The sequence below is a fragment of the Coptis chinensis genome, chromosome 8 (assembly GCF_015680905.1).
Source record: "Coptis chinensis isolate HL-2020 chromosome 8, ASM1568090v1, whole genome shotgun sequence".
Taxonomy (NCBI): domain Eukaryota; kingdom Viridiplantae; phylum Streptophyta; class Magnoliopsida; order Ranunculales; family Ranunculaceae; genus Coptis; species Coptis chinensis.
Genome location: NC_141463.1, coordinates 42,048,008 through 42,060,043, shown reverse-complemented (window position 1 = coordinate 42,060,043; position 12,036 = coordinate 42,048,008).

The window sequence follows — 12,036 nt, the reverse complement described above, 5'->3', positions numbered from 1 at the left end:
AATAAAATGCACATTTGGGAGATGATCACCACCCCCAAATAGCATCTTGCTTGTCCTCAAGCAAGGATGAGAGAAAAAACTAAGATCACAAATGAGTAATTTATTATAAGTTATACTAATCTCGTTTCGCAGACTGAGATTACATTGACCATATGCAACAAGGCCTTAAACAACTAGGAATTCCCTAGTGGACGAGCTTTAAGCCTCGTAAGAGTTTTCCAGTAAAGGTACTCACAAACTTCTTCTATTTAGTACAAAGGGTCATGTTTCTTTATTTATATCTCATTAGCGGTGAATAAAGACAAGCTCCGATCCTTTGAACTTAGAATAACATATATATAATAATTTAATTATCATCTTAAGATAAATGTGTAAAACATGAGCAATGAAATGTGAAAACAGAGTTGTTTCTGAGGCTTGTGGAGAGCTTCCTTAAGGTGGGTTCTCACAGGGGTGTGTTGTAATCACAACTCTCTAATAGATTCACTCAAGGTTCATTCTCTCAAGTGCAGCGGGCACTTATATTCCTCACATACTCATATGGGGTCCAAAGAAATCGAGGTCGATTGATCACGCTTGCCACTTACTATCACACCATCCTATTCCTAATCGAGCTAGAAGTCTTTTATTAGGAGTTATGGGGCTAAGGGTGATGGTTTAGAAAGAAAAAGGAAGGGAAAAACAAAATCTGATAAGTTGAAAAACTACAAGATACTTGTAACTAGAGAAGAACCTCGTTTTGTTCTTTTGCTTTCGAATTGTGATACATTATATTCTTTTAGCCCTTTGGATTTGTGACTCCACATGATTTTGAATTTTGGGAGTTCTAACTTTTCTTTTATTTCTTTTTGTTTCTGATATCGTCTCCTTTTGATTTTAAACTTTTGGGAGATTCGATTTTTAACTCCTTTGATTTTTTTTTTTATTTTTTTTGAGTTTTTGGTTTTTGATGGGTCTTTCTTTTCTTTTCTTTTCTTTTTTTTTCTTTTTGAAGCAATTAACTGTTCTGTTTTTGTACAAGGTCTTCTCTTCTCTTTTTCTGATATCCATCCAGTTCTCAACTTGTTAGCTGGGTAATAAGCTTTTTATTGTGTGTAGTAACAGGTTAGGAATGTTTGGTGAATAATGAAAAGGCTTTTAGAAATGGTAAAGGCTCAAGAGGGGTAGCTAGATGAAAACTATTTTTAACGTTTATTTGGCTATATCTATCCAAAAAGGGCCTAAATTCTCTCTTAGAATATGGCGTGGTGATCAAGCAAGTGGACGTGTGGTCTTTCTATCCGGACATCCTTTGTGTCATCATTTAATAATCATTCAGATGAGGCTTTTGGCTAGATTCTCACAAGATATGGAACTTAATTGTTCTAACCTTGGCTTCGGAAACTCACTTCTATATACAAACAAATGCTGATATATATTAGTCTAAGTACGAAGACTATTGTACGTATATTAGTCTAAGTACGAAGAACAAGTCTTTACTCTATTGCTATAATGAGACTTCTAAACTTTTTATTCATCCCAGAAAAAGGAAACAAGACGTTTTAATACTAAACAGAAAAATAGTTTTGGTCTTTTTTGATTTTTTTTTTTTTTTTTAGAAAGGAAGAAATATACTATTATATCTACTATATAGGAAATGCCTAGTTTTTGTAAAATGTTACTATACCGGCCACCCCCTAATAGAACTATGCTTTGTCCTCAAAGTATGAAGAGATAAGGAAAGAGATTACCATAGAAACATGAGCAAAAATGTCGATACACCTGTATTCTATTCTTCATGATGAAAATACGCCACCCCCAAATAAGTTTGGGGTGTGGGTTGTTTGATATAGAATGAGAAATACATGGTTTATTATACTATGGATATTTATTCTACTATGAAATCTTTTTGGGTTTTTATATTTTTGAAAACATATATGAAATGCATGAAAGAAAAATGGAAAATTTTGGCATGATGTATCTGTGTTTTACCTTCTACTTATATACCAAATTCCACAAGAAAAAATAAAATAAAACAAGCAAATAATATTAAGCATATAATTAAACTTATACTACGTCATACACGTAAGAAAGAAATATAAAAATTAATAAATCAAACTATACGGACACTAGGAATCCTAGTTAAAATCCGTGTGTGACTCGTCTCGATGTCTAGAAGATCCTTCTCCTTACTGACGTCAGGACTTAGCATGTCTATCACTATGTGGGAGCGTGTCTCTGATGCTTTACAGTGTTCTAGTGACACTGTGTTGAAAACATCACTACTCCTGCTAGAAGGAACACTAGCTCCTTTCTGATGGTCCGTTGTTCCACTATAATGTTACCCTGAGTTTCCCTGAGCTGGTAGAGATACAAATGCAGAATCCTCTGGCCTCCATGGAGGAAGTGAATTCCGTCCATGGGCTGAGTGAACTGTCGAGTGGCATCTTCAGCGAAGTAATCCACCTTCTCAGTTGGGCATGCTTGCTCAGCGGCTCTGACTGCAGGTGGAAGACATAAATTATGGATGTAGTAGGCATAGATAGGACTTGTGGTAGCGTCCTTGACCTCCACTAGGGCGTCTGTGGCTTCGAACCGTGTTGCATGATCTTGGTGACCTGCACTGGTAGAGGGGCGGTTGACTTCTTTACAACCGTGATGCAGTCATCCTCCCCTTTAAGCATGCAGTTATAAAATAAAAGAGTAAGAGAGGGAGAATAAGTCGCACCTTCCAACAAAACCAAGGGTTCTCATCCTCTTCTTCTAGTCTCAGCCCTGAAGTGCACTTCAAACAGATCGGAATAGAAGAGGTCTTGAAAATTTTGCTCCAACACAATTTTAAGAACTTGAGCCATTAGAGTAGGGATTGATAAAATTAGGGTTTCTTGTTGGATTGGGGGTTGAAAATAGGGCAGGTTGTAAAAAAATTGGGTGGCGGTGTGTTAAGGTGAGGTCGCTGTCGCGAGTTGGATAGGGGCAATCGTGAGTTGAATTGGGTGGCTAGGGTTTGGGATTTCATGAGGAAGAAGAAGGGAAGTGGGTGGTCACATGGGCTAAATAGTTTGATGGCACGTGCTTTTTTAAAGAAATTGAAATTTTGGCCCAAGCCCAAATAAAATCAGGAAATTTCGATTTTGTCCTCAGTGCCTTGCCAACTTCAAGAGCCGATCCATGTGTCGTTATTCATCTGATCTTGACCCATGAGGTACCAAAATGATCAGCATCGAAAATGCAACGCAATGGTATAGGGTACACTCACATCCAATGGTGGATGAAAAACAGATGATGGAAAGAACTGTATAGGAACTGTAAGGAAATATGTACATATAATAGAAGGAAAATTTTAATTAATTTTTTTAGGTTTTGAATAAGTTTGACATAAATTTTAAAAAGGTGGGTCATTTTAAGTTAGATCCCCAAGATTTGGAAGTTTTTGAAAACTTGAGTCAATCCCAACCAGACAGTTGGATTACTCTCTTAGACTAAGCGTAATGCACTAGCGGGTAACACATGTAGACTTTATAAACAGAATTGTTATGAGGTTGAAGATCGGCTAAAGTTGGTGTTTGACAATTCAAGCACAAGCCTTCTCTCTTAGCTCGTCTCTTACATGCGTATGAACTCTTACCTAAACCAGGAATGATTTTCGGTATATGTGTCCATATCTTAAGCTACAATTCTCTCGGAAGTGCTTGCACACGATCATTGAAACTGATCTATCTAATCTTGCTAGGTGGAGGGTTTTTGTTTGCTACAGAAGACATTTTTGAAAAGTTTTTCAAAAACGAGAGAGATTTAGAAGGGGAAAATATTTAAACGAGAGGGGAAAGATTTTTAAGAGAGGAAAATTTAAAAAATTTGAAATTTTTTAAGTATTTTAACGTCAGATTCTCGAGATAAAATAGAGAGGTGGAGGCAAAAAGTAGAATTAAACAGAGAATAATATCACTTTGGGTTACTCTATTTGTTTAATTCTCGTTTAGAGATGCCTTGTTTTTATTTTTTATTTTTTATTTTTTTTAGTTGGTTTCCTCATTCAAAATATATCTATATCCATAATGAGGTTTTGCCAAGAAGATACAATTATACGTTAATCCGGTATCATTTTGGTTACTCCGGCATAAAATTTTCATTTTTATATCCTCAGGTTTTGAAAACTATGGAGAGATGTTTAAAGAAACTTGTACTCAAAAGCTGTGATTCTAGATGTTACTACTTGAAAACAAAACATAACAGATAATCTTAGGCAACTTTCTTGTCTACTCTGTGGCGAACCCAATCTAGACAGACAGAGCTTCAGCTACGCGAGTTGGGGAATTTATGGCGCTAGACATGGAATGTCCTGACCTGGCCAATAGCTCGGTGATGTGGGCGACCCTTAGTAAGCAAAGCTGATCTCAAACTGCCCCTAGATTGCGTTGTTCTAGGGGTTGGTCTGTGTAATCAATTGCCCGTTTTGAAAAAATTACTTAACTATTGATGTATCAAGAATCTATCATTAACAGAGTAAAGAAAAAAAACGTTTTTGAAAAAGAAGTGTAAAATAAAGAAAAGAAAAATTGTATACTCGCTCCATAGGTTCACACTTACTCAAACGATAAGTAAAAAATGTTTTACAAAGAATATCTGAGATATACTGTGGACTAAGGCTCCGACACTTACAACCACACCCTCTAAGTGGAGAGGTCCGGTTACCTTATTGATGTATCCCCTTAACGGAAAAGATGGAATGGAATGGGAAAGGAATACATAAGAAAAGAGGAGTCAATCCTTGTAGATGGGAACTTGGAGAAGGATTTCTTTGACATCTGTAGACTGTAACTCATGAAAATGTTTGAGGCACTGTCCATTGACTTTAAAGGTATTGTTGTCCTTATGGTTTTTTAAATTAATAGTCCTATAAGGGGTGACTTCAGTTATATTAAAAGGACCAGCCCATTGAGTGTTTAGTTTTCCTGGAAAAAGATGCAATCTAGAGTTATAAAGCAAAACTTTTTGACCAACTTCAAAATGTTTTCATAAAATATGCTTGTCATGAATCCTTTTCATGTTGGTTTTGTAATCTTTTGAAAGGTTATAAGCATCATTTCGAATCTCTTCGAGCTCATTTATTTATAGTTTACACTTTTCACTTGCCGCATTGAGATTATATGATAAGAGCCCAAAACTGTAGTTTTAACCCTTTAACAGTTATACTTTTGGACCAATTATGTGAGTAATAATTAAGAGTTAACACTGATTACGTGTTTTTATGCATTTCAGGCTTCAAAGTCCATTATGTGCAGAAATATGCCACTTTAGTGAGATAAAGGAGAAAAGGTCGGTTACTAAGGAGTTCCGTGATTAAAGGACAAGATTCAAGAAGATAAAGCCTTCCTAAAGCCCGGTCAAAAGTTGAAAAGTCGACACGGGCTGAAACAGCACACAAGTCAGCAGAACTTCCGAAAGCCGTATCTTTGGACTCAGACCTCATAATTGGGCCTACCTTATGTCAAAACGACCAGCTCGGAAAGAGCTTTCCAATGGTCTAAGCCTTGACCCAATCAGAGGAGCAGAAGTGGACGAAAAATCTGTGGAAGCCAACTGCAGCTGAAGAGGCCTTTTTGGACTGAAAGAATTGGGTTTTGGGCCTGATTCTTTGGCCCAAAACATGGCTCCAAGCCCATGCATGATTTTTGGATCTGAAAGTATAAAAAAAAAAAGTTTAGCTCTTTGTTAATGGTAGCTAGTTAGACCTAAAATAATATAGATAATTCTAGATCTGTTTTCATTAATTAAATTAAGCTTTAGTTCCATTTTAAATTCTTGTTTTAGATTAAGTCTTTGAATCATTGTTCTTGATTGATTAGATAAATAAAATAGTTGTTTTCTCAATTTCGAATTGTGTTATTTCAATTTATAGATCTGATTTTAATTCTTGTTGATTATCATTCCGTAGTTTAAATAGATTGAACCATTGTTAGTTAATTTAGTTAAGTTAGAATTTAAATATGATGTGTAGTTATAATGAAATGGGAAATGATGGTTTGATGACTCAAGGCTAAAACCTCCATTAGAGGGGTTGATGAAGCCTTGATGAAAACTTAGTGGTATAGTGTAGAAACATTGTAGAATCTATTCCAATCTAGAAGGTTGTGATTAAGCCATGAGAATGGGTGGGCGACCTCACATGCTAGTTAGTACTCGGTAGAAATGCCATGAACACTAGGGATTAGAACTCGAATTTCTTGCCGTAAGAACGTAAGAATCGAGATACAAGAATCTATGTTAGCCTATTAAGTTGGATTCGAGGTGGATTCAATTCCCCTCTAATCCTTTATCTAGATTCAAGCACAATCATATTTCCATAGCATTCGTAGTTAAAGTCAAGTAATCAAATTTAGTAAGTATCGTAGCATATCACCTTCATAAAGCTCTCATTGACTTAAGACCGACTAATTAGATTAGAAAACATTCCATGCAAGAGCACTAGGAGTGGAACGAACTTCCTACTCCACTATATCTCATAGGATTGAGAGTAGAGAAACTTTGATAAATATAAGCATATAATTTAGTTTTAGTTTTACTTGCGTTTTGAGTTTCATCGTTTAATTCGTAGGTAAAACTATCAATTTTATTCTTTTATCAAATGGCGCCGCTGCCATCTTAGTTGCACTTTAGCATTGTTTTCATAGTATAATTAGTCATTTTTAAGTCCCATTAAACCCACCCACCCTTGTTTGATTCATACTGTGGTTATTCGTTTTCACCGTTGAAAAATTCGGACGAATTACACGGAGCGATCGCTTTAAAGAGCTGCTACCGCTTCTATAGTCTGGACTTCGAGCGACCACCCTCATACCAAAGCGACCACCAGCCACTTATCGACAAGGAGCGATCACCGCTTCTATGCAAGCCGCGATCATCGCCCTACGCAAAATTTTGCAGATTTCTACATGTTTGTTTCGAACTTCGATTTTTAAGTTTTTTTTCAGTGTTCTAACTTGTTATTTACACTAAACACGCGTAAACAAGACGCTATTCATAAGCGAAGCAAGGACGCTATCAGGTATTCCTTTCTTTCATACCTCGCATCTCCTATTAGAGGTTCATACTAATATATCAAGATTGTTTGGATTGTTTTCGTGTTTAGACTTAGACTTGCATGAGATTAAGGTCTGGTTGGAGAAAAACACCTAACGTAATTAACCGTCAACAAACAAACATATCGAGTATACCAATCACTACACCTCTAACTACTATCCCACCAACCATACCTGACATAATGGCTGAAGAAAGAGAGACTCCTCTCTCCGACTTCTACAAAGCTTTGAGCGATAGCCCTAAATCTTGCATCGTTCTAGCAGACCCAGTGGAGGATTTTCAAATTCCCCCAAACATATTTAATTTGTTACCCGTTTTCCATGGTTTAGGCCATGAAAAACCTTACCAACACTCGTGGGGATTGAACAAGTCCTTACAACATTCCATCATCCTACGGTTGGTGCGAACAAATTAAACCGGTGGTATTTCCCTTCACCTTAGCCGATAAAGGCGTCGTCTTGGTTAACGCCCAAGCACCTAACTCTGTGGACTCGTGGGCTAAACTTGTTCAGCTATTTATGGAACATTTTTACCCACCCCTAAAGACGGATGAAATGCTTACTAAGATTCATTTCTTCCGGCGAGAATCCTCATGAATCATTTTAGAGGCTTGGAATCGTTCACCGATCGCTAATAGAGTGTCCACACCATAACCTAGCAAAAGACACGTTAGTTCGTTGCCTTTTTCAAAGGACTTCAACATCACCATAAAGAAGTCCTTGACATAATGAATGGGGTAGTTTCCTAAGTAAAGGAGCCTTCGGAGGGCTTATAAATTTTAGAAGAACAAACTAAACGAAATAACAATTGGGGGAGTGATGATATCCCCGCTCTGCTAGTTCTTCTTCAACAAGCTTAAGGCCGGGTATGTTTGAGATGAAACCCGACCGAAACTTAAAAATTTAATCGAATCTCTAACTAAAAAAGTAGAGGCTATTTCTATTCAACAAAAGCCTATTCCCGTCATGAATGTCAACTCCAACCCATGTAATTTACGTTTGAGTCCCGAGCACCCCGACTCTATTGTCCTCTAAGCCTATGAACAACAACAATTAGAGCAAGATAATGTTTGCTCCATTAATAACTATCCTATTCCTAATGCCCCATGGAGACAACATCCCAACTTTAGTTGGCGAAACAATCACAAGTTACAACTCCAAGGTTTAATAACCAAAATGTTAGGCAAACAAACAACTATAATCAAGCTCCACCTAGGCAAGGGCGGGGACAAGGTCGGGAAATTATAATAATTATAACAACCAAGCGCTTGACCACGACAAGGTGTAGCACAAGGTCAGAATAATTATAATAATTATAATACCAATAGAGGTATCGTTCGGTTAACAATAGTAACTATCAAAACCCACCCATAAATAATCAACGGAGATAGTTCGGTCGCACCACCAGCGACTACTACACCTACACAACCGGACCGTATCGACGCCTTTATACAAAGTTACCCAACAACTTTTCCAATCAATGACTCAATCAAACCAACATATATTACAATCCATAAATCGGGGCATACAACTGGCGGTTAGCCCAAGAGAAATCCCAACCAAAAGTCATGTTTCGGGACAAAAGCGATACCAAACCCTAAAACAACAAACACAGCCTTTGAGGTAAATGGTAATACTAGTACGGAAAGCGACAATAGTAGGTGACCTAAATGCCATCACCACTCTCGCTCTAGAAAAAAGTGGTTGATAACAAAGTAACTATGCCTATAGTTACCCGTGATCTTCCTACACCGGATATCGAACTAGATAATGAAATAGAAACCAAGAACCTACCACCGTAGAGGTACCCGGTTAAACCACAACCTAAGAACCGAGAAAGCCAAGGTTACACATCAAGTCGAGCCATACGCTAAATATAGAAATTAAACCACCATTCCCTCAAAAATTAGCCATGCTAACTGGGGGATACCAACTTCGAGGAGATTAGGAACATTTTTCAAAATCTAACGATAAACCTTCCTTTTCTCGAAGCTATTAAAAGCTACCTAATCACGCTAAGTTTCTTAAAGAGTTGTGCACTACTAGGGGTAAGACCAACATACCTAAAAACGCTTTTAACCGAACAATTCCCAACTTTATCCGAAAATAATGGAATTGTTAAGTACAAGGACCCCAATTAGATCCTCTTCAAAAATGCACCTTAGGAGATTCCCACACGACGCTTTATTAGACACGGGCGAGTGTTTAACTTACTCCCCGTATTACTTGTATAAACAAATAGGTCTACGAAAATGCAACCTACAAAAATAACGTTGCAATTAGCGGATAGGTCTATTAAGTATCCTAAGGGTGTAGTGGAAAACTTGTGCTTGTTAAGGTTCAGATTTCTACTATCCCGCGGATTTTGTTATCCTCGATACGTAAGCTAATGACTCTGCCGATCATTTTAGAAACCCCCCTTTTTAGCAACTGCCAACGACTTATTAATTGCCGCGATGGTAAGATGTCCTTATCTTTTGGCCATCTCACGGTTGAGGTAAATGTTTTTAAAATGATGAAAACGATTACCGATTCGCCTATAGATGGGGAGGTTAGCATGATCGAGAGCTTAGCTCAAGATTATTTTAACAACACGCTTTCTAAAAACAATATGTACAAATTCCTTTCTTTTGGAAAGTCAGATTTTGTAAATGACTCCTACTTAGAGGAAGTCAACACCATCCTTAAGTCCACACCAATTGTAGACACTTCGGTTGCTCCACATATTGAGTATGAAGACTTGCTACCTAAGCAAGTATTCATTATGCAAAATGAGGACCCCGACGAAACATCTATTGATTTTCCTCCCACCCCAGTGCTTAAACCCCTTCCCCCAAAGTTAAAATATATTCAACTCGATCCGGATGGTAGTCATCCGGTAATTATATCTTCTCTGTTATCTATGGATGAAGAGACACGTTTAATCCGGGTGATTGGGGAACATCGGTCTGCGATTGGTTGGTCCCTAGCTGACATTAAGGGAATTGACCCTAATGTTTGCACTCATCGTATCCATTTGGAGGATAACGAAAGACTTCTCGCTGCGAACCTCGGTAAACGAACCCCGCCATGAAAGAGGTGGTTAGGGAAGAAGTTCTACGATTACTCGATCGCGGGTATCATATACCCCATCTCTCGATAGCGAATGGGTAAGCCCCATTCATGTAGTTCCTAAGAAATCGGGGAGTTACCATGGTTAAAGCGGAAAGGGGTGACTATGTTGTCACACAAGGTCCTATGAAATGGAGGATCTGTATTGATTACAGACGTTTAAATGCTATGATACGAAAGGATCACTTTCCTTTACCCTTTATAGATCAAATGCTCGAACGCCTAGCTGGTCATGCTTTTTATTGTTTTCTGGATGGCTACTCAAGCTATTTTCAGATTATTATTGATATTGATGACCAAGAAAAGACTACCTTCACATGTCCCTTTGGAACGTATGCCTATAAACGAATGCCTTTTGGCCTTTGTAATGCTCCTAGAACCTTCCAGAGGTGTATGCTTCATAAATTTAGTGACATGGTAGAGCGCTTTATGGAAGTTTTCATGGATGATTTTTCTATCTATGGAGACTCCTTCACAGACTGTTTGTCTAACCTGTCTAAGGTTTTGACAAGGTGTGAAGAAAAGAGCCTCGTTTTAAACTGGGAAAAGTGTCATTTCATGGTGAAAAAGGGCATAGTACTAGGTCACATTGTATCTAGTGATGGCATCGAAGTGGATAAGGCCAAACTAGATAAGATATCGACTCTACCTAAACCACGGACTGTCCGTGATATTAGAGCCTTTCTAGGCCATGCGAGGTTTTATAGGCGATTTATTAAAGACTTCGAAAATAGCTAGGCCTTTAACTAATCTGCTTTTGAAAGATGCAATCTTTGATTTTAATTTTAACCGTAGCGTGCTTTTGAAACTTTAAAAGCATGCAACCTCTCTGCACCAATTATACTGACCTCCGATTGGTCTAAACCTTTCGAACTCATGTGTGATGCTAGTGACTATGCGGTTAGTGCGATCTTGGGACAAAAACTAGATAATAAGTCCACTGTCATTTTTATTATGCTAGTAAAACATTAAACGATGTTCAACGAAATTATTCAACTACTGAAAAAAATTCTTAGCCGTCATTTATGCTTTAGATAAGTTTCGTCCTTATTTGGTTTGTTCTAAAACTTTAGTTTACACGGACCATGCAGCCCTTAAGTACCTTCTTGCAAAGAAGGATGCTAAGCAGAGATTAATCCGATGGATCCTTCTCCGCAAGAGTTCACATTAGAAATAAAGGACAAAAGAGGGGTCGAAAACGTAGTTGCCGACCACTTATCTAGACTCACAAACGACGATCAGACTAATTCTGAGTCCATACCGGACTCTTTTCCTGATGAGCATCTGTATGCCATTTTTTCAAAGACAATGGTATCTTTGACATTGTAAATTATCTAGCGGCTGATGTTATGCTTTTAATTGGTCAAGGAATGAACGTAAAAAGTTTTTGGCGGAGTTAAGTTATACTCTTGGGATGAGCCCTACCTTTTTAAGTATTGTCGGGATCAGATTATTAGCCGTTGTATTCCCCAAATGGGAATATAATGAAGTTCTATCGTTCGCCATGACAAAGAGTGTGGTGGACATTTTAGTGGGATGAAAACAGCCGCTAAAGTTCTGCAATATGGATTTTATTGGCCTACCCTTTTTAAGGATGCCCAAGTGCATTGCAAGACGTGTATCCGTTGCCAAAACTTGGGCCGAATTACGAAACGTAATATGATGCCATTAAATCCAATCTTGATAGTAGAAATTTTTGACGTTTGGGGCATTGATTTCATGGGTCCTTTCCCGATTTCCCACGGTTTCATTTATATTCTAGTTGCCGTGGACTACGTGTCTAAATGGATAGAGGCCCTAGCTTGCCGTAGCAATGACCATAAGACCGTTGTATTTTTTATTAAAGAATATATTTTTACTCATC